We start from the raw sequence: 23,857 nt of genomic DNA on the forward strand, positions 1-23,857 counted from the left end.
TTGAAGGAACGATGGTATATTTGCGAAATACCAAGGAATCCAAGAGCCTAAGTACTGGTTTGGTTCCGAAATTATCCCCCAGATACTGTGGTCCATTCAAGGTTATTAAAAGAATTGGACCAGTTGCATATCGACTAGAATTGCCTTCTGATGTTAAAGTACATCGAGTCTTTCATGTCAGTAGACTGAAAGAAGTATTGGGTGCGGATGATCAACTTGTTTCTCCTCAAGAAATAATAGAAGTTACAGATTTGACTTTTATTCCACACGAATCTGAGAGTATTCTTGAATTTCGTGAAAGACAGATTCGTAATAGAACTATCACGGAATACAAGATCAAGTGGAAGGATCGTGTTGAGGAGGATGCAACATGGGAGACATTACAGAACCTCCAGAGAACATTCTCGGGTTTTTTAGCGAACTCAGGAGTGAGTTCTTAGAGGAGGGGAAGTATGTCATGTGCACGGATTGGTATCTGACGTGTATTGGGTACACGAGACTAGCTCAGGTAGCCTGGGGAGGCTTAGAGTTAGGCAGGCTTGATTCTCGAGTTGAGTGGCAAGGGTATGAACTAGTTAGAGATCTTCGCTATTTTTGACGCTTGGGGCCCGGGTCTATATAAGGGGCCCAGAGGTTCAGTTCTCAGAGAGCCGATGGGAGCAAGTTTCGTTCCCAGGTGCTAGGTCTGATCCTGGATTGAGTCGCGGACGCGCGCCTGCATCATAGTGTAGCCCAAGGCCCAGTAGCAGATCCCAGGCATCACAGCGCCACCTGGTGGTATGGGACACCAGGCTGGTTAGGATCTGGTTGGGAGTTCGTGCTAGTAGCTCAGCTCGTGGCTCAGAGGGGACATCTCCTGATTCGGGATCACATCTCGTAGATGTCATGGTTGGGTGGTGAGCAGCCTGCTCAGTTTCCTAACGCTGTGTGTGTTCTTGTGTTTGCTTGTAGATCAGAGGTTTCAGGAGTGCTGGGATGTGTCAATTTTTAACCCTCGCTAACCCTCAGATCCTTTGCCTTGGCCCATGGAATTAATTGCACTGAAGTGGCCTTTACAAGGTTAATCAGTTTAAGGCCAGGTTAGTCATCGTAAATTTCTAAAAGTTAGAAATTCACGACCTTGTGACACATGGGCTCATGTAAAAGATCTATTCATGTATGGTTTTCAGTTCAGCCTGTGAGATAGATTTTGTACGCAGAATTTTATTTGAAATAAAATCCTTAGTGTGCTTACAGGGGGGAGGGAGAGAGAGACAGAGAGAGAGAGAGAGAGAGAGAGAGAGAGAGAGAAAGAGAGCGCTCAAGTCTGCAGCATCAATTCTTTCTCCAGCGTCGAATCTTTTGATTGAAAGAATAATCAAAACCGAGTGTCAGTTCCATTTCCAGTTTCATTGTACTCATCTCATATAACTAAACTAGGACTACCACTCCTAGATTCCCTTCCTAGCCTGTTGCTTGTGCAGCCCCTCACAAGCTGAGGATTCCACAAGGATTCTAGGTACTTTTGATGATTAAGCACATGGATTCTAATGTTTTCTTGTTGTCCAATCCATCTATTACTAGCTCCTGTCATTTCTGTTAGCCTAGATTGTGAAATTAGGGTTAAACTAGCATGTTATAGGGTGGTTTAGCTACATTGGTATCAGAGCACTTTGCATGGAATCAGTGGAGGAAATTTTTTCATTTCATTCTGAAAATTGGAGCATATGCATAATGCTCTTGAGCCTTGGGCCTACCTCTCCGCAAAAAACTATTGCAGCTAGATGTTTGCATCTCTAGATGTCACGTGTTAGACTACTGAGAGCCAAAAATACGAATTTCTCAGAATTGGGAACTTCTTACATCATTTTGATCGCAATGACCTCCTGATCATAAGCCCTAAGCTACTGAAGCAAAATTCCAAGATTTGGCTTAGGAATGCTCAGGTTTATATGACGCAGGCAGTTTTCTAAAAATCCAGCGATCTGGATATTTGTTGATCCAAAAGCTGTTTTGATTACATCTAGGGAGTCACCTCAGGTGCTGCAAGCACTGTACCAAGTTTGAGTTGATTAGAGCGCATTTGGCCTTGTTTTTGCCCTGAAATCTGTTTCAGGTACCACAATTTAGGGTTCTTCTCTACCTACAGACCTTGGAAATTGGGGCTTTTCAGTTCTATATGCGATTTCGCTCCGTTCTTTCCTGCCTGCGCTGAAATTGAAGATTGAGACCTTGAAGTTGGAAATTAGGGAAAATTTGGATCTGCCACGTGGCAGTGAATCTGCTGCCTTGGCCAGTCAGAATTTCTGAATCCTAAACAGTGTATCTAAACAGTGTTGTTTACACAGTGTGCAAACAGTGACTTTGAATAGTCTGCAGACAGTGCTTCTACAAAGTGATCTGGAAGTAAATCTCTGCTCAAACAGTGTTTTTAATTCCCCATCAGAAATCAGATAGTGTATGGCATTGTTTTGGAGTAAATCTACTCTTAGAGAGTAGATTTAATCCCTCTAGCAGAGTTCATACAGAGGTTTAAACACTGTTTCCATATCAAGATTGATTTGGAATCACATCATGCCTCCAAGGAGGTTTAGAAGCCACAATAAAAAGTAGCAGATGGGGGATCTTGTTCCCATTCTAGAGGATGATATTGTGATGGATAATACCAGATTGAGCATTGGATCCAGTGAGGGAGTCCAAGATAATGACATGGGATAATGTTGATATTCCTGGCAGTTGCAGACAGGAGCTCACTGATGGCACCTCAAATGTCCAAGCAACCCATGCCCAGGAGGGGACTATTAATGGACATCTAGACCCTGTAGTAAAGGTACTCAAGGAGATGACTATGGATATTAGGGCGAATGGTTTAAGAATGCAGGCCTCCTTTCCCACCATGAACAGAATGCTTGATCAGCTTAGGAGGAGCCAGGTTCATGAAGGGAAAAAGCCTATGGAGCAGGATAGAGAGGATGTCTCAGATTCTGATGCTGACATTATTGCTGAAGCTACTGCAGACCCTAATGGTTTTATGTCCTCAACAAGGAAGGCCTACCATTCTAATGGTGTGACAGCTTATAGGAGCAGGGAACCACCATGAAGCAATGTTCCCAAGGGTGCCAGCCCTGAGGTGGATGGCCTATGACAAAGATTGAATGAGTATAAGACCCTACCAACAGATCTCAGGTCAGTCATGCCTTTCCAGCAATATATTCAGACTGTCAAATCTGTGGAACCCAAGGGACCGACTCATCAGGACAACGATGCTACAGATAAACTTATTTTGTCTAAGTTTAAGGGTGATTCTTGTACTCCCAATGAGCTGGAAGAGTGGCTGTAAAATGGATTACCATTTCCTGTTCTACCATAAGAGTGATCAAAACAAGGTTAGGTTTGTTGTGCTACACTTGGAGGATTATGCCCATACTTGGTGGAGGCACCTCCAACAAGAGGGGACCCCTATCCATACTTGCGAGGATTTCAAGGAGCAAGATGTTTTAGACCTTTGTATTTCCCATTGCTAGGGATAAGCTTGTGTGAATTGTATGCACTAACTCAGCAGGGTATAGTGAGAAACTCTATCAAAAGGTTCGGGAAGCTATCTTTGTTTGCCCATGGTATTTATGATGGGCTTCAATCAGGCCCAGCCCTAGGGAGGAGCCAAAGGACAAGAAGGATATAGTGGTGAGACAATTATCTCAGGCTATCATTGAGGACAGAAAGAAGGAAAAATTATGCTATCTATGTGGTAAGAAATGGACACCAGAGCATAGAAATGTGTGCAAGGTAAGGCAGGAGCAAAGTTGAGCATGGTAATTGAGATTGAAGATGACCCTATCTTAGATGACGCTGCAGCAGAGTCAGAATGTCATGATTGTGATATTGATGGCCAAGATGATGTTAGGATTGTTCATGGGACCAATAGGGAGCCTTCCTTTCCATTTGATCCCGGTGGTTCTGCCTTGTGTAACTCCACAACTAATGGTGACTACCAGTCCATGCAGGATTATTTTATATTTGTTTACTGGTGTGACAACTGATGGGTATGCAATGATGGCTACTGATTTTGCTGAGTGAAGATTTTAGATGCCCTATCCATTGGAGATTTCTTGTACCAGCTCAAGTTTACCCTTGATAGCAAGAGGCTTTTATGGGAACTCAAGGTGTGATTTTATGATGTGATAGACTGGGGACATCATTTCCCTGTTGCTATCTTAAAGTTGGACTTAACGAAAAGGGTATCATGGTCATGACAATGCACCATTTGAAAACCTTGGATAAGCAAAGCCAGCATGATCCTGATGTTGTTGAGTTGTCAAGTCTAGACTGAATTCAATTGCAGGTTGTTGTGCCAAGTTGAGGCCAAGCACTCTTCAATCCTGAATCAAATTCTAAGCTCTACAGGTTTCATGACATCTCAACAACTGAGTGATGCATTGGAGATTTGAAAGGGCTCATCACTGGTTGCCACAGAATGTTCAAATGGACTTGCTCTAGTAGATGCAATAAATGCTGTAAGTGTACTTGGTAAGAGCTTAACAGGCTATCCCAGTGACACAGGCTGAGTTGTTTCAAATAAATCAGTGCACTATGGAGGTATCTTGGGAAGCTGTGCCTGGCTCTATGAGGGCAGCAGTGACAGTTTTTCCCAAAGGCTATGGAGTGTCCAGGAGCCAGCCAATGAAGGTCTATTGAGACCGGTAGAAGTAGATTGGACTCTTTGCTACATAATGCTATGACTAGATATGAGCTTCCCTTTTTCATTCTATGGTTGGAATTCCTTATTACAGCTCCCTTGCAAATTTGAGAGCAAATTTTCTTAGGGCAGGGTGTGCTGAGGATTCCACAAGGATTCCAGGTACTTTTGATAACTAAGCACATGGATTCTAATGTTTTCTTGCTGTCCAATCTATCTATTACTAGTTGGTGTCATTTCTGCTCGCTTAGATTGTGAAATTAGAGTTAAACTAGCATGTTGTAGGCTGGTTAAGCTACATTGAGCTAAACTTAGCAAACGTGGCTACAAAGTAAAGTTACTTTAGACATGCATGCTGAAGTGCAAACTCAGGCGTGTTTGGATAGCTGAGAAGCTGTAAAATCTGTTGGGGTAAAGGCACATTGCCAACCCTTCATTAAAAGATAGGACACCTATGACTGTCTTAAGACAGTCATAGGGTAAACCTAATCCTAATAAAACATAAGTGAGTTTGTGGTGTGGCTCATTATTCTTCACACCCGCACTGGGGTAAAGGGCACATTGCCAACCCTTCATTAAAAGATAGGACACCTATGACTGTCTTAAGACAGTCATAGGGTAAACCTAATCCTAATAAAACATAAGTGAGTTTGTGGTGTGGCTCATTATTCTTCACACCCGCACTAGAGTGTCACTCTCTCTTACTCTCACTCTCTTGCTCTCTTCCACTACACTCCCCCCTCTCAACTGGTATCAGAGCCTCCTTTCCCTTGCCTCCTCTCCCTAGCCTCCTCTCCCTCGCCTCCTCTCCCTAGCCTACCCTTTCTGTACGGACGTACGGACAGAGCCGTACGGCCGTACGTCGTCCGTACGGTTGTACGGACGGACCTGGCGCGGCCATACGTGCGCAGGACGACCAATAGTACGGGCGCGGCAGATCAGTGCGCACGGCGCAGCAGATCAGGGCCACGGTGAAGGCGAGGGCTGCGCGGCGTGAAGACGAGGGCTGCGCGGCGTTTTTTCGCAGGCTGCAGGGCGGCGGCGCATTGCGCAGCCAGAGCGCGGGCTGTGTCGTGGGCACGGGAGCCGTTCGGGCGTGGGCACGGGTGGCGCAACTGCTTCGAGGCAGCCGTACAGACTGTCCGTACAGTCGTACGGACTGCCGTACAACTGTACGGACGCCTCACCTGCAGGTACAGTAAAGTACAGCAGGACTTGTTTGTTTTTTGCTGCAAAGACTCGACTTTTTGGGGGGAAGCGTGCCTGCTACAGGGACAGAGAGTACACAGGTACTCTGCAGGGACAGAAGTACAGCAGGTACTTTGCAGGTACTAAAAAGTACAGCAGACACAATTTTTTTTGTTGGAAGAGGAATAGTGCTGAAGCACTCTATTTTGTGCATGTACGCGCAGTACATGAAGCATTCCTGATGCATTCCTGAAGCATTTCAGCTGTATACTGTGCATTTGTTGAGGTACAGCAGGTACTCTCGTGTCACTCACGCTTGAGGTGACTTGTGTCACAGTGGTGGTGTTTGCGCAGTTACTTGTCATTCAGGAAGGTCAGATGCTTGTTTTGCAGAAGCGTCTATGCATTTACTGAGTGCAATTCTCAGTTTTGGGTGACCATTTCAAAGGGCTTTTGCCTGGATGTGTTTGCAGTATATGCCTTGAGGCAGTGTGTAGCCAGGGAGCACACATTTGCTTTGTTTCCGTAGTGCATTTGGTGACATTTGTTGCAGGTCACATTCTTTGTACGCACTTTGAGAATCTCAGTTGAGCCACGCTTGGTCAGGGCGCATCGAGTTTACTCGGTCCCTAACTGCCCATCGTTGACAGTGCTCAAAAGATTTTCTTCTTGGTGTTTGTACTTTGTGATTTGTGTTGTTACTGAGTACACAGGGGCAGTCTATGCATCGCACATTGTCAGGTACAAGTGTCAGAGAGATTTCATATTGCATGCTACCTCAGTGTTGAGGTGTTCTCCACTTGATTCAGGTGACAGATCAAGGGGCTTTTGCCCAGACTTTGTTTGACAGCACTTGGGTTACCGACAGAGATCTTCAGATGCATTTTCTCCCCTTGGTATAAGGGTGATTGCTTGGGATTTATCCCATTTACTGTTGCAGGTTTTGTGACAGGCTGAAGGGTCATTTACTGTTTTTGGGGTGTTTGTCAAGTGGTTTCTGCAATTTAACTCAGTGCAATATCTCATCTGAGGTGGGAAAAGTGATCAGTACAGTCAGTACAGCAGTGTTTACAGCAGTGTTGGTGGTTTTGTCAGATGATTATGCACTGTTAAGCACTTGTTGAGCAGCAGCAGCAGTCTGAAATTACTGTTTTTATGCCTCTTTGAGCTTAGAACAGTTTGTCAGAAGGTACAGTATTTGCAGGGTCATTTACTGTTTTGCTGCAGATTTTACTGACAGTAAAAACAGCACCATTGAAAGTGCTTCTGGCTCTTGAATAGAGCAGGTTTTTTTCTGAGAAATCAGAATTTTTATTCAGTCTTTTTACTTCCAGGGAGTCAGGTACTTTCCTCATCTGATATGGCATCAGGGGGAGGTGATTCTTCAATTCTGAACATAAAGAAACTGGAAGGAGCACACAACTATGCATTATGGGCAGAACAGTGCTTGAATGTACTTCTGTTAAAGAAGATTGCTAAGCCCATAAGGGTGAAGGGTGTCAAGCCATCTGATATGGCAGCTGATGACTGGGAAGAGCTTGATTTGTCCGCGAGGGCAGCTATCATGCTCACTATTTCAGACACTCTTGTGTTCAATGTACAGGCTGAAAAGACCTCTTATGGTCTATGGCAAAGACTAGAAGAATTGTATGCCCAAAAGAGCTCAGCCAGTAAGGTTTATTGGCTGAAGAAGCTGGTCGATCTTCGCATGAAGGAAGGTACAGCTATGACCTCACACTTGAGTGAGTTCAATGCTATCTTTACACAGCTGATTGCACAGGGGTTGAACCTTGATGAGGAGTTCAAGGCTACTTTCTTGCTGTGTACCTTCCCCGAGAGTTGGGACACTTTCAAGACCACCCTGTCAAACTCGAATGCCACTCTTATTTATGCTGATGTAGAGAGCTCTCTCCTTATGGAGGAGATGAGCAGGAAGAATAATGCGGGCAGCAAGTCTTCATCAGCAGAAGGGGAGATCTGCTAGTAAGTCCAAATCCCGCAGTCAGTCCCGTGGCAAAAAGGACATTGAATGCTTTTATTGTGGCAAGAAGGGACATGTGAAGTCGAAGTGCTTCAAGTTCATACGGGATCAGAAAGCCAAGAAGGCTGAAACAAAGGATGCAGGAAATGCAAGCAAAGGCAAAGGCAAGGCCAAGGCAGATGACTTGGATGCAGTGAATGTTGCAGCAGAGGACAGTGACAGTGACATACATGATGTTTTATGCTCTTCTGCTGTAATAGCACATGCTTTGGTTATTGATGGCCATGACATGCACACCTGGCTCTTGGATTCAGGTGCCTCTTTTCATGTTACTCCTCATAGGGAGTGGTTTACTTCCTACACAGGTACTCATGGAGTTGTTCATCTTGGGAACAACTATGCATGTCAGATTGCAGGGATTGGCAGTATACAGATAGTATTTCCTGATGGACAGTCATTTATGCTTGATGGTGTTCGCCATGTGCCGCAAATCAAGAAAAATCTGATTAGCACTGGCTTATTGGATGACAGTGGTTACCACACCACATTTGGGGATTCCAAATGGGTGATTACTGATGGCCAGACTGTAGTGGCTGAGGGTTTTAAGAGTGATACCTTGTACCCTCTTTATGTTTCCAGTGTGGGTAATCATGTTGTTGCCATAACCGAGCTGCCAAAGGTCTCATTGTGGCATAGCCGGTTGGGACACATGTCTGTTAAAGGAATGCAAGAACTGTCACGTTTGGGTTATCTGCCGCCTCTCTCTTTTTCAGATTTGCCTACTTGTGATCATTGTATATTTGGCAAGCACTCTGTCACTCCTCATAAGAGGAGAACTCCCCAGAATAGAGCACCACTTGATCTAGTGCACACTGATTTGTGTGAAATGCCACAGTTATCACTAGGGGGTGCAAAATATTTTATTACTTTCATTGATGATGCCACACGTAAGGTGTGGGTCTATTTCTTGAAGCATAAGGGAGATGCCTTAGATGCTTTCAAGAAGTTTGTCGCTCAGGTTGAGAATCGGACAGGTCGTAGGCTGAAATGCCTCAGATCCGATAATGGGGGTGAGTATGTGTCACATGCTTTTGTGCAGTTTTGCCAAGCTAAGGGCATCAAACAGGAACTCACAGCCCCTCATAATGCATCTCAAAATGGTGCAAGTGAGCGGATGAATCGAACTATACAGGAGAAGGTTCGATGTATGTTGTCTTATGCTGCATTACCCCATGGCTTTTGGGCAGAAGCCGTGCAAACAGCAGTTCACATTATTAACAGGTCGCCAAACAAGGCTTTGGAGTTGAAAGTGCCAGAGGAGGTGTGGTCTGGCAAGCCACCCTCATATAAGCACTTACGTGTATTTGGCTGCGAGTGCTTTGCTCATGTACGCAAAGAACTACGCACCAAACTGGATCCAAAGTCTATCAGATGCATCTTTATGGGTTATGGTGACGAAGGTGAAATGGGATACAGGTTATGGGATCCCGTTAAACGGAAGATTATACGCAGCAATGATGTCATCTTTAAAGAAGATAGTGTACACAAGGAACCTGTGCAACCTGTGGAATACAGGAGGGTTTTTTATGATGATGTTGGACAGCAAAGAATGCCCATTTATATGCAGCAGCAGGCTGCTGCAGATCACCCTGTTCAAGAGGGTATACAGGCTGAAAATCAGCCAGATAATTTTGCCAATGATGCACCACTGGATGTGCCAACAGATGGGGCTGTAGTACAGCCAGATATGGTGGTACAGCCACCCGTCATGCATGAAGAACAGGCTGGACAGCAGCCTAATCCGGAACATTTTGTTAGGAGGAGCACCCGTGCACAACGGCCTCCTGCCAGGTTTGTTCCAGGAGCCAATAATGTGGCTGATTTTATCATGCTGACAGATTGTGGTGAGCCTTCCAGCTTCAAGGAAGCTATGGGAAGAACAGAGAAAAAGAAGTGGGAGAAAGCCATGCAGTCAGAAATGGACTCCCTACTTCAGAATGATACATGGGACTTGATGCAGTTACCTGCAGGCAGAAAGGTTTTGCCATGCAAGTGGGTTTACAAAGTCAAAGTGGATTCAAATGCTTTACCTCGGTATAAGGCCAGATTGGTTGCCAAGGGATTTAAGCAGGAAAAGGGCATTGACTTTGATGAGATCTTTTCCCCTGTAGTCAAGATGACTACTTTGAGAGCAGTGTTAGCTCTTGTTGCTCATGACGACATGGATTTATGTCAGATGGATGTGAAGACAGCTTTTCTTCACGGAGATCTTCATGATGAGATCTATATGAGTCAGCCAGAGGGATATGCTGTTAAAGGGAAAGAACAGCTTGTGTGTAAGCTCAAGAGAAGCTTGTATGGACTCAAGCAGGCGCCAAGGGAATGGTACAAGAAGTTTGATGCCTTCATGCAGTCCCAAGGGTATCATCGGTGTGAGACCGATCATTGCTTGTACACCAAACGGTCAAAGGATGGCAGTTTGATGCTACTCATTCTATATGTGGATGACATGCTTATTGCCAGTAAATCTCAACATGAGATTAGTGCTTTGAAGAAACAACTGCATAAGTCTTTTGACATGAAAGACTTGGGTGATGCAAATCATATTCTTGGCATGCGTATTACTCGTGACAGGTCCAAGGGACCTTTGTTTCTGTCACAGAAAGAGTATATTGACAAAGTACTGCAGAGGTTTAAAATGGAGGTGGGGAAGTCTATTAGTACCCCGTTACCTCCACATTTAAAACTCAGCAGTAAGGACAGCCCCAGATCAGATGATGATAAGGCTGAAATGGCCAAGGTTCCGTATGCATCTGCAGTTGGATCTCTGATGTATGCCATGGTTGCCACTCGTCCGGATATTGCTTTTGCGGTGGGAGTCATCAGCAGGTATATGGCAAATCCAGGCAAGCGGCATTGGGAAGCAGTGAAAGGTGTCTTGAGGTATCTCAAAGGTACCAAAGACTTGTGCATATGCTATGGTAGGCAGGATGCATTGGTGCATGGTTTTACAGATTCAGACTATGCAGGGAATGCGGATAACCGGAAGTCTACTACCGGTTATATTTTCACATTTGCAGGAGGTGCTATATCATGGGTGTCTCGGTTGCAGAAATGCGTTGCACTGTCAACCACAGAAGCTGAATATGTTGCAGCCACTGAAGCTTGCAAGGAAGCAATATGGCTTACTCGGTTGGTGGGAGATTTGGGCATTACAGGAGATATGCCAGTTTTGCATTGTGATAGTCAGAGTGCTATCACGTTGGCAAAGAATCCGGTCTTTCATCAGAAGACCAAGCACATAGAAGTGAAATATCATTTCATCAGGGAGGTACTGGAAGACAAGCGACTTGAGCTTGTGAAAGTGCATACTGATGATAATCCTGCAGATTTGCTCACTAAGAGCTTGCCTACAGAGCGGTTTGCACATTGCCGCCACATCATGGGATTAGGATGAGACCATTCTTACTTTATGGTCTTGTATACAGTAACTATATATTGCTGTAATTTTTATTCTTTTCTCCCCTTTAGGCACATTGGCCTTTGGGTGGGAGGTTGTTGGGGTAAAGGCACATTGCCAACCCTTCATTAAAAGATAGGACACCTATGACTGTCTGAAGACAGTCATAGGGTAAACCTAATCCTAATAAAACATAAGTGAGTTTGTGGTGTGGCTCATTATTCTTCACACCCGCACTAGAGTGTCACTCTCTCTTACTCTCACTCTCTTGCTCTCTTCCACTACACTCCCCCCTCTCAAAATCTGCGCATATTGAACTGCAATCAATAGACATGTTGCCCATTAGACATCTAGAGCTGTATGCAGCGCCCTGAAAGGGCAATAAGTTTTGGACAGCCAGTCCAAACAATGATCTACTTGGAGAATTGCTTGAAAAAGTTGCTCTGCTAGCTCCAGGTTTGACCAAGGGAAGTAGAGGAGTTACTGTTGGGTTTAGTACTTTTTAAATCCTCCTAGTTTTCACTACGTAACTTCCTCTTGGAAGAGAAGTTATTTAAACCCAAAGCCAAATATTTTTTGATGAGCTCTTATCGTAACAGTACCACCATTTTGTTCTTTTGGATCAAGTGATATGCATGTAATTATCAACGTGTGCCACTCTAAAGATTATTACTATAGGCTGTCCATTATGTTATTTGCTACCTTGTAATGTCTTCTTCTGAGTTCATGTGCAATATTTGAAATTTTTCCTAAACACAGGTTTAAACATTCCAGAGCCTCATCTGAGAGGACGGTCTCACAATATCAGGATCCCAGACGCCTTTTACACGGATGAGACTCTTACAGAGGCAGTGTTGGAGATCTGGGTTTCTCATATGCAAGGGGGGGTGGGCCGGTCCTTCACATGTGGCCACAGCACTTGACACTATCAGCGACTTCTATCACTTAGTTGCTAGTGCTCGGCGTGGTGAGGTACTCAGGCGAGAGACCGGTATCCGCCGGCAGTTGGCAGCCCTTCAGAGGGAGGAGCAGAAACGACCTTCAGATGCTTGGATACAGGAGCGCCTTGCTGCGGCAAGGGCTCACTTGCAGACCTTGCTTGATCAGAGAGCAGAGTATGCCTTCCATGCACGGGAGTCCTTTTGGATTCATATGGGAGGGAGAGTCAATAAACACTTTTTTTCTACACTTGGCCCCAGACATAGTAGAGAGAGTGTCAGGCAGCTTATTGACTCTGACGACGTTTTGCAGTCCCATCCGGAGACCGTCATGCACTTAGCGACAGATTTTTATACCTCCCTTCTTTCCGCAGATCCGAACTCACAGGCCAGAGAGGTGGCTAGAGATGAAGTTTGGCAGAGTTTATCTGTGTTGGTCACCCCAGAGATGTTATGCTCACTTGATGCACGCTTTACCAACACAGAGTTCAAGACTGCTCTTTTTGCCTTTCATAAGGGCAAGTGCCTTAGTTCCGATGGTCTTAACTCCCTCTTTTTTTATAGCCTTTTGAGATATGATAGGTGATCATATTACTTCAGCCCTGCAGGGCATTTGGGACTCGGGCGAGATGCCTGACTCACTGACCGAGGGACTCATTCACCTTATCCCGAAAGGTGGCAACAGGAATTTTGTATCCCATTGGAGACCCATCACTCTTTTGGGCACTCTTTACAAAATCCTTGCCAAGGTGATCAGCATCCAACTACAGCCCCTTCTTCCAGATCTCATCCATAATACTCAGACAGGCTTTGTGCATGGCAGGAGCATTTTTGATTATATCTTTTCCTTTTGGGAAGCCACAGAGTAGGCTATGCAGAGTGGACAGAGGCTAGCAGTTTTACACTTGGACTTCGAGAAAGCCTATGACAGAGTAGATTGGGGTTTTCTTGAGGGCACTCTTCTACGGTTTGGATTTTCAGATGCTTGGATCAGAGGGGTGGCCTCCCTTTACAGATCAGCCCACAGCCAGGTTTTGATTGGAGGGGTAAGGGGTGACAGGTTTCATATTTTCAGATCAGTTTGTCAGGGATGCCCTTTAGCCCCCTTCCTCTTTCTTTTTGTGGCAGAAGCTATGAGTATCTTCCTTGGATCTCAGGCTGAGCTTTTTGGGCTGAGACTGCCCTTGAGACAGGAGCAAGAGCTTTTTGACTATGAGTTGGCTGATGACACTGCTATTTTTATTCAGGCCTCCTTGCAATCACTTGATTCTTTCCGGACAGCCTTGGATATCTTTTGCTCAGCTGCCGGGGCACACATTAACTGGCATAAATCCTTTGGCTTTTGGATCAGTGATGAGGACACTCCAGGCTGGGGAGTTGACATTGGTTTTTCTTGGATTCAGAGGGGTGTTCCTATCAGGTATTTGGGATGCCAGGTAGGATTGGACATCTCTCTAGCACAGCAGTTTGCCCCAGTACTAAAAAGTATAAGGAAAAAGCTCCTTTTCTGGAGCTCTGCCAAACTCGACCTTGCATCTAGAGTTGTGGTAGTGAACCAGGTTCTCTTGGCCACCTCCTGGTTCGTGTGTTCTTGCTGGTGCCGGTCTAGGGATTGCATCACTCAGCTCATCAGACCAATCGGGAATTTTTTATGGAGTGGACTTGATGGCACAGCAGATGTTGCAGCAAGGGTGGCCTGGGAGACTATTATTCTTCCTACATGTGAAGGGGCCTTAATATCATTGACCCGGACTTGCAGTGTAGGGCTTTGCTTTGTAAGGTGGTGGTGAGGGGGCTCATGCCTGGGCAGGAACCTTGGAAGGATTTCTTTTTTGGACGCATTCAGGCTTGCACACCAACCTTGGGAGATGATTGGGTGGACAGCCCTCGATGGATTTTCACATCAGCCCCTCTCAGATCTCCTGCCTCTCCTCTCATGACTGCCATCCTGAAAGCTTGGGGGAGCTTTAGGAACACTCTTCGAAGGATTTCACCTTCTACCATCGAAGAGATTGATAGGTAGCCGATCATTTGGAATGATAGTATTCTTGACGAGCATGCCAGACCAATGGGCACTTCCCATTACATGCAGTGGTCTAAATGGGAGAGAGGCCCCGCCTACACAGTAGGCACTTGGAAATCTTTTATTAGGCTACCTGTGGATCAGAGACTTCAGTCCGTGAGTCACCTCAGAGGGGTAGCACGCAGGATTCAGCAGATAGATGCAACCATCCCGGTGGAATGGACAGTTGAGCTGCCTATCATTTCCACCACTTGGATGGGGGCTTTTTCGAGGACATCAGTTCCTTCACAGGTGATCGCTCTCCGAGGTCTCGGGGAAGACGCACTGGTCTTTGATGTTGGGGATGGAGGTTTACTTTCTACATCCAAGGATGGCATTCTTCTTGAGGTTGCCTTTCAGCCTCTCAGGATTGCTGGTTTTGTGGACCTTGGAGCGGGCTTGCAGTGGTACTTAGACCCCAACCCTCTGCTCTTGGCCTTGGGATCCTGGAGGTTGTGGTTATATGGAGGTGCACCTATCAGGTGCTTGCAGTGGGACCTAGGAGAGTGGGAATGGATAGATCATGGGCACCGAGAGAGGGGGATTCCCTTCTTTCGTTTCACGGTTGGTAATGCCAAGAGGTTTCAGCTGAACAGTAGGGGTTGGATTCCCTCCAGAGCCCTCCATTGGGAAAGCTTCTTCATCACCGCAGACTTGCGTAGAAATTTTTGGAGGAGGCTCTGGAAATCCCTCAGAAATAGAAAGATCACTCTTTTCTTTTGGCTTTCTATTCATGGAGGGATTGCAGTGAACCTGTGGAGATCACGATTTGGGGCTGATCCCACTTGTCCTCGATGCCATTCTGCAGAGGAGTCAGTGCGACATTGTCTTTGGGACTGCAGTCAGGCGAGGACTGTTTGGAAAGGGGTTGCTCGGATACTCAGTATCTTTCACACTTCCCCTTTCTTCATGACTTGGGGCTCGGTTGCATGGTTATCTCTTACCGGGCCCCACGTGTTTTATGAGGGTGAGCCTTCTTCTTGGGCACTCTCGGTCTGCCGGCAGGTGATAGAGCCCTGCTCTCTACAGGATGTACCACTTACTCCCTTCAGAGCTTCTCATGTTTCAGTGGACACCTCTTGGGAGATTTCGGCTAGCATTTCCTCTTGGCATATTTGGAGAGCCAGATGTACTGAGGCCTTGGATGGCACCCAGATACACCCATTACAGGTGTTCACGGGTATTTGGTCTGACAGGGTTCACACTTTGATAGCCATATGGGCTAGCATGCAGGGCGCTTCACGGGCAGCCTCTTCTAGAAGGACTATATTTCTTCGAGTTTGGAGAGGTTCTCCCTTTTTCTCGGAGGTTTCTACCGGATTGAGATGGCACTATCAGCCTCAATCCTTTCTTTTTGGCTCTTGAGCTTTTCGTGCATTGCATGATGTATCCCGTATGGAACTTGCTCTAACGGTTTTTCTTTAATACTTAATAGAAGTCTCTTTTTGCCCACAAAAAAAAAAAACATTTCATATATTTAAAGCACATGTTTGGAAAGGCTTTTAAAGTACTTTCGTGTTCTATGATGAATTCAAGAAGTATATGTTTGTTTCTTTATTTATCAAGTCTTGTCTCACAACTATTTGAATATCCTTGGTATTCAAATCTAGACCAATCACCCGATTGATGGATTCCCATGGTATAGGACGCGGGAATTGATGCCAAGAGAGTGAATGATTAGTTATGATTTCACTAAGCAGCCATGAAATGGCAAGTCACAACACCTTAGTACTGGTAACAAGAACAATGTGCGGTTGGCTAACCCACTGTTCAAAAAATCCAAGGGTTGTCATTTAGTTGTGTAATCAAGACTAGGACCTTTACCTGATGACGTGGCTATATCGTGTTGGTAAACCTTTCAATAAGCTATGCTATATTGGAGTGAGGATTCGCTCAGAAATAGCCAGATTTAAAGGGAACTTCTTAAACTCAGTTCATCAGTACTTTAGTCTAAGCGCATGGCACGAACATTGAGTACTAGAACTCTTGTATCCTCTGCCCGGATTAAGCGGGTAGGATACATTCTCTTCCTACTTAGAAGATGAAATAACCAAGTTTTCATGGGTATTTTTTTCTATTGAATAGGCAAGCTATGATGTGGATTCCTTGGCTAAGGATCCCTTCTGGTAGCAAAGATGTAAACTCTAGAGAGTAAACCTTATTTACAGAATCACTCATGTGTAAAGGACATGAAAGAAGTCGAGCTGCATACTTGACTTAGATTCCATCCATACCTCTCCCTCATGGCCATGATATCGAGATACAGGCCTTGGCTCTGCTAGATCAACAAGGCTTGAGCCCTGTAAAAGGGCCGCATTTGGGGCCTTGGCAATTATTCACAGAGCGTCACAGTTGGCTGAGTGGTAGAGGAGCGGGAAGGCTAGGAATAATTCAGAGGTGCCTAAGCATTGGCTGCATTTCAGAGCAGCAGGGAGGCCCAAGGATCTATGCGAGGATGTACATAGATCAGCCTATCTATTTGACTTAGAGATGGCTAAAAATGCATCCATCCACCACCTACGCTACTGCTCATGGCTTCTCATCATTGGGGACTTACAGCTGAACATCTAATCTAGGTGGGTGTCTGAAGGGTGGAGCTCTTATTCTCCAACAACATGCCATACTAGAGGTTTATGCGTATGCCTATGATCCACATGCATATGAATGTGATGAAGTTTTTTACAATAGATGTAGCTAGACTTTTAATAGAACAATAGTCATGTGATGCATGGGGTTTACCAAATAAGGCCATATGAAACCATAGAAGATGTTTGTTTTCTATAGGGTTATGGCCTTTTACCGTGGAAAACTATCATTAGCACGAGGTTAGATTAGTAATTGGGTCCAAAAGAAGTGAGTAGATACGACGGGACTAACATGCCAATGTAATGGTGCATGGGGTTACTAAACTATGCTTGAAAAGGACTAAGCTTTTATTTGGTAGCCATTTTCTAGAGGTTAACCTGGAAAATTATAATAAGAAAATAATAGGCGAATGATTTGTCACATTAGTAGATGTAATGAAGGGGGAAAAGGGGCCAAGTTAGAGGTTCTTTAGGTGGAAAATGTGGAGGGCCTATATAAGTCTCCATCCACCCCCTACTATGTACTTTTGATGTGACATCTAATCCTATCTACTCTCCCTTCCTCCTTCCTACCTACGTTCTCTCTCTCTCTCTCTCTTTCCTACTCCCTCTCAATCTCTCCCTCTCTTTCCTACCTCATTCTCTCTCTCCTATCCCTTCTCCTCCCTTCTTCCCCTCTCTCTCTCTTCCTTCTGCTCCTCCATCCCCTCTCTCCAAATCTGTCCCTATCCCCTTTTCTACATTGGTATCAGAGCCCGATTTTGGCACTTTTGCTTTCTCTTTCACCCTTCATTCTGAGCTACATCAGCACCCCTACGACAGATTACTATGAAGGCATAATAACGTACAATGACCGGCTGACCAGCGCCACAACGCAAAGAGCCTCAAAACATTCGCCATCAGCTCTCTGTAAGCTGACTTGAGCATGCCATACGAGCAACACGAGCCTACCAGCAAGCTCTAATTTGGCTGCGGCACAGATGACTAGCAGGTCGTAAGGGCCTACGAGCAAGCTCCAATTCGGCTGTAGGACAGATGATGAGCAGGTCGCCTTACGAGGGCTACCCTATATGGCAGAATGTCTAGTGCTGCACATGACTAGGAGACCAAGTGGCAAGATCGTCGGCCTACGTCCGTTTGCCTGTCGGTTGCCATCCACTCACCATGAGCAGCCAACAAGAATAACGCAACAGTCTCTGCCATCGATCCCCATCACCGTCACCGTCCATCCTCTCTGCCCGTCCGTGCGCGTGCGTCTCCTGATTGCGCCTCTCACGCCAGTCTGCGCCCGTGTGCCGCCCACCTGCAAACCTTAGCCTCTAAGGTTGCAGACTACAGTGGGTTAGAGGGTTTGGTTTGTTGGTTAGGTTAGTTTAGGTCTAACTAGTTAGTGGGTTTGGGTTACTTTGGTTAGGTTTAGTTAGTTTGGTTGGGTTTAGGTTCAGTTAGTGGGTTAGGTTGGTTAGTGCTAACTAGGGTTAAATGGTCAAGTTAGGCTACCTTAGTTCATTGTCCTAACTGTCTTTACCAGTCTTTAGGTTAGGAGTCCTAAGTGTCTTAGGTGACTTAGGCACCCCCCTCAAAAAAAAGAAGGAAAAAAAAGAGGCAAAAACTCAAAAATTTCCAGCCTCTTTAAGGGGGTTTCTACAGCCCTATTTTGGCTTATTCAAATCGTGTTTTCCACACACTATCTCAGGTGCTCATTACAACAGGGATTTGCTATCCATTTCTCTTTGTCTACATTCAAGCTTATCTCTCTAGGGTCAGTCACCATGCCACCGAAGCGTGCCCCTCGTGAGATATTGCATGATAGTGATGAGGCTGCTCAGTATGACCAAGTGCCTGCCACAGTGGTTGCATCCACTGGTGGTACGGAGGCTCCTTCCACTCAGCCTCTCTCTCTAGCATCCTGGGAAGCGCAGGCAGCGCTGACGCAGTTTTTGGATGCCCTTTCCTCTATGCTCCAAGGTGCTTTCCGCCAGATAGGACATGAGTTCAGCCAGTAGCTTACCACAGCCATGGCTATGCAGGATACTGCTCTCGCCCAAATGAGACAGTAGATTGGTTAGTAGATCACATCTACCATTGCTATGCAGGATAAGGGTAAGCAGCCCACACCCCAGCAAGGGGACCATTCAGATAGTTAGGATGTTTTGTCTGCTCCACACAGGGGTTTTATGGCAGATGCGCGTCGTGCCTATGAGCATCAGTCTTCTGGACCATTGCATGTACCCCAACATGGGTTATCTAGACTTAGATGATGCATTTTCTGTGCCATAGAGCACCTTCTTGCAGGATGTCAGGCCATCTTTTGGCTCTCAGCTTTCTGCATCTATGCAGGCTGAGCCGTCTCTTTTGGCCCGACCCATTGGTGTGCATCCGGCTAGTTTCACCGCACCAACGAGTATGCCTGGAGCTGGCTTGGGTTTATATGGCAGCCCACACCCTTGGGAGAGAGGTAAGTCCTCTTCTCAGCCCTTTGGTATGCCATCATTTCGGAGAGATGCATTTGGTAGAGAGACCCAGCGTGGGGTTCATGCACCTATCGCTCTGCGAGCGAGCACATATAGCTAGTGCATCAGATGGCAGCAGCTACTACGTAGCAGGGGGTTGGTGGTGGGCAGCAAGCAACTTTTGATGATATGTTGGCAGATTCTTTGCGTTCCTATAAGGCCCTACCTGAGGCCATCAAACTTGAGATGCCCTTCTCCGATTATGTGAACCTCAAGCGTGATGATGCCCGCACTTCTGGAGGCTGCACACACAAGAATTATGCAGCCAAGGATATCAAGGAAAAACTCATAGTGCATAAGTTTAAAGGGGACAGAGTGTCAGGTGGAAGCTCTTATACTGGAGCTCTGCCAAACTCACTTGCGGCTCGTGCACTAGTGGTGAACCAGGTACTCTTAGCCACAGCCTGGTACATCGCCTCGTGTTGGTGTTTTCATTAGGGCTGCATGGGGCAGCCACGGTGCCTAGTATGGAACTTCCTCTGGTTGGGATCAGATGGCACGCGCAAAACTAGAGCCAGGGTGGCCTGGCAGACAATGATCTTGCCACAGATGCAGGGGGGACTTGGCATTATTGACCCAGAGATGCATAGCAGAGCCCTCTTGGGCAAGCTGGTTGTGAGAGGCCTTACTCCGGGTGTGGAACCGTGGAAGCTCCTACTCCAGTTGGGAACACACCTCCCACTGGGGGCAGTGGCAGCAGTCCTACAAGTGGATCTTCTCCGAAGCTCCGTTGACAGGGAGGGGCTCTCCGTTGATGCAGAGTCTCTTTAGAGTGTGGCAGAGATTGGTAGGAGGACTCATACGGGCTAGGCTGTCTTACAGAGAGGAGTTTGAGAGGGGCGCATGCTGGGGCAACGGACTCATATCAGATGGGCACAGTGGGACAGGGGACGGGCTAGATCCTTTGGGGCATGGAGACAACTTCCTAGAGAGACAGAGGCCCGCAGACAGGCCCTCTCCTATCTCCGAGGAGATGCAAGAGATTAAGGAGGCGATCCTAGACTCCCGGTGGGAGGGACTACGGAGCTTCTGGACCCCCCATTGCTGGTCAGGGTAGTTCTCGCGGACAGGGGTATCGGAGGGAGTCCACGCCTTTGCGATCGACCCTGTCACGCCGGCTTATAGAATACATGGACAGCAGGTTTCCCGGATTGAGATCCATGATGCAGTTCAGCCCACGCGCTCACGCCCACCAGCTCTCTCGGAGGATGGTGTTTGGGAGACTGTCTCTAGCATCGCTGCCTAGAACGTATGGGTGGCCAGATGTAGTAGGGTGATGGGGAGCCAGTTGATCCCTCCGACGGCTACTCTAGTAGCCATCTGCAAGGATATCATCTTCACATTGCGCGCCATTTGGGAGCGCGGTACTCGAGGCTCGAGAGCGACTGTCGAGAGACGGGAGCGTTTCTGCCAGACACGGCCGGTAGGAGTTTTCCACACGCTTTCCGTGAGGGGTATTCATTGGGCATATAGACCACCAGCATGGCTGCTAGCTCCTGTTTTGTACTCTCTATAGGTGATGAGCGGTGAGATCTGGAAATGGATGGTGGTTCTTGTAGCTAGTACTCTTTTAAAGAGTCTTGCCTTTTAAAAGCTATCGATAAGGGAATCTCAAAGTTTGTTTTGCAATTAGAAGAATGTTTAGGAGTTAAAAATATCTTATCAGAATGGAAGGGGAAGATTTTGAAGAAAGTTGCTTTGAAACTAGAAGAAGTCCCTTCGGTTATTTGCTCAAAGAAAAGTAACCTTCTTTCGAAAGAAGATGAAACTCTTCTTCGAAAATTCCATTGGAATTTTGTCATTTCTTATGTGGACAAATGTTCCAATAACTTTGTTTTTATTTGCAAAAAGTTTTACTTAGAATGTCTTTTGAGAGAAGTGAACTCGTCTGCCAAAACTTACGCCCCCGCCTTAGTTTCTCAAAAAGATTTGATCTCAAAACATCAGAGTTTTTGCAAGTCTTCTGGGTTTGTTTGCAATCCAAGCATACCTTTTCTTTGTGCTGCTTGGAAGTTTCACAAATCTCCAAAAAACCCAAGATTTATTGCAGCTGCTTGTGAGACTACTTTGACGAATATCTCTAAATGGCTAAGCTACTGCTTCAAAGCCATGTTGCCTAGTGTCCATGAACTTTGGAGGGACTTATTAAAAGAGGCAGATGTCCCCTCGAACTCAAGCTGGATTTTAAATGACTCTGTAGGAGTGATTCCTGTTGTAAAATTTTTTAATTCCTCTCGAAGCATTCAGGAAAAAGAGTCTCCTATTCTCCTTCAAACCTATGATTTTACGACGCTTTACACAAAGATTGAGCTGGAAGACCTGAAGTTTAGAATTAAAAAGCTAGTGGCTGAAGTTTTCAAGCTGAGATTTGACAAAGATAGATGCAAAGTGCTAAAAGTTGAGAAAACAGCCTTATGCTTTGACTTTTTGTGGCTAAAAAATAAAGATCATGACATAGGTTCTAAAAAGAAAAGATACACAAAGGTAGTAAGTGTAGAAGATGTTTGCTCTTGGATAGATTTTCTTTTAGATAATCTTTACATCACAATAGGTGATTCTTTGTTTCAACAAGTTATAGGAATCCCCATGGGCACTAATTGTGCCGTCTTTTTAGCAAACTTTTATCTTTTCACTTATGAATTTGAGTTTATGCAACGTCTTATTTCTATCAATACCTGCCCTATCATTTTACATAAGCTTAGTCAAGTTAGGCGTTTTATAGATGATTTATTTGTACCAGATGTTCCTAACTTTCAAGACTTTATGTACAAAGACGCTAGAGCTTTTGGAGAAGGAATCTATCCTCGTGACTCTTGTGAACTGAACTGCACTTCAAAAGGGGATTCTTGTGTTTTCTTAGATCTTAGACTTTCTCAATCTACCATAGGATTAGAGGTTGATATATACGATAAACGTGAACAACCTGAATATAGTGGTTTACACATTATAAAAATGCCTCACATTGACTCAAACATTTCTGATTTGGCAAAATATGGAGTCATTTCTTCCCAATTCCATAGATTTTCCCGCCTTTGTACAACTAAGGAGTCTTTTATCACTCATTGTAGTAATTTGATCACTTTACTATTACACAAGAGGTATAATCCAAGGAAAATAATGAAAAAAGTTCGCACATTCTTAGATATGAAGTCTTTTATCTATGGTGTTTCGGCCTTAGGTTTGTTTAGAATGATTGAACTTAAGCTGAAAACAAAAAGCGGGGAGCTGAATAGCCCGTTTTTCTTTTAGTTTCAAAAGAGAGTTTGTTTGAGTATACTTGTGCTTCTAAGTTAGAAATGTATTTTTGCCTCTTTGCAGAAACGAGACATAAGTGTAAAGTGCCTTTTAACTTTTTATGTTTTAAATAAGAGAGAGAGAGAGAGAGAGAGAGAGATTCTAGTTTTTTGGAAGTTTTTGTTTCTTGACTTGCTTGTTTATTTTTGCTTAAGTCACCTGCTTCGTTTCTTCTTTATTTCTTGTTTTCATTCTCTTTTGTTTATTTGACGTATTTTAGCAAGCACTGGGTTTGCCCAAGAGACTCCGCGGGTCTTTAGAAACCCAGTATAGCTGCTTATGCTTGGGCACTGATGACGACATAAGTGTTGCTTTGCTTGCTAAGTATGTCTTCCTTTTGCTTTTCATAAAAGTTTTTGTTTACCGCTTTTTTCTTCTCTTTCATTTTCTCTTTTATTTTCTTTGTAGATTTTTGATCTTTAGAACAACAAAAAATTCTAAATTTGTATGATTGGACTTATTCTAGTCTTACAAAGGTATACTTTTCTTTGTTTTCATCGACAGCTCCTATTGGAAGCTGGTTGTATGGTGTTTTCAAGCATTAATAGAATATACTTCTTCTAGCCAAATTAAAAAGTCTTCGTTGTTTGATTGTGATTTCAAAGCTTAGTAAGCAATTGGTTTACCCAAGAGATTCCGAAATCTTTCGAGACCAAATGGCAAAGTTCTATGGAGGTATATGTCATAGCATTGTGGGTTATATTCTTGTACTTGTTCTTTCAGTTGTACTGCAATAATCAACATTGACGTTTTTGCCTCTACCTCACGTTGATGTTTCACTTCTGCTTCTCTACCACGTTCAACAGTGGCGTTAGAGCAATTTCAGATCCCTCTCGTCTCCAGGGGCAAGATTAGGACTGATGGTTGATAGTATGTTCCACAATGAAAAGGAGCCATGTAGCTGTGTAGCAGCAGTGGTAGTTTTGTTGACTGATTCTCTATGTAGCTCTCGTGCGTAGCAATCGGTGACCTGCTCTCTCCTCAACAGTGGTGTTGTGACTTTGCAACGCCTCTACAATTAATGGCTTTACAGTGTTGGTGTCTCTTCAATAGTGCTCAAGACAACGCCTTCTCCACAATCATTGTTTGGCACCCCCTCAACAGCATCCAAGACAGTGCCTTCTTAACAGTTACTGTTCGGTGCTCTTTAACAGTGGCAGA

The 23,857-nt window shown here is 45.1% G+C and overlaps 1 protein-coding gene across 1 annotated transcript in view; it reads left to right on the plus strand.

Annotated features, from left to right (window-relative positions):
* LOC147890811 (ubiquitin-conjugating enzyme E2 28-like) overlaps positions 1-23,857 on the plus strand; it is a 51,498-nt gene that overhangs the window by 26,033 nt on the left and 1,608 nt on the right. The window lies entirely within an intron of this gene.

Source organism: Dipteris shenzhenensis, chromosome 18 (genome assembly GCF_047967505.1).
Source record: "Dipteris shenzhenensis isolate YYH24624 ecotype China chromosome 18, Dip_SZ_1.0, whole genome shotgun sequence".
In the NCBI taxonomy this organism is placed as follows: Eukaryota; Viridiplantae; Streptophyta; class Polypodiopsida; order Gleicheniales; family Dipteridaceae; genus Dipteris; species Dipteris shenzhenensis.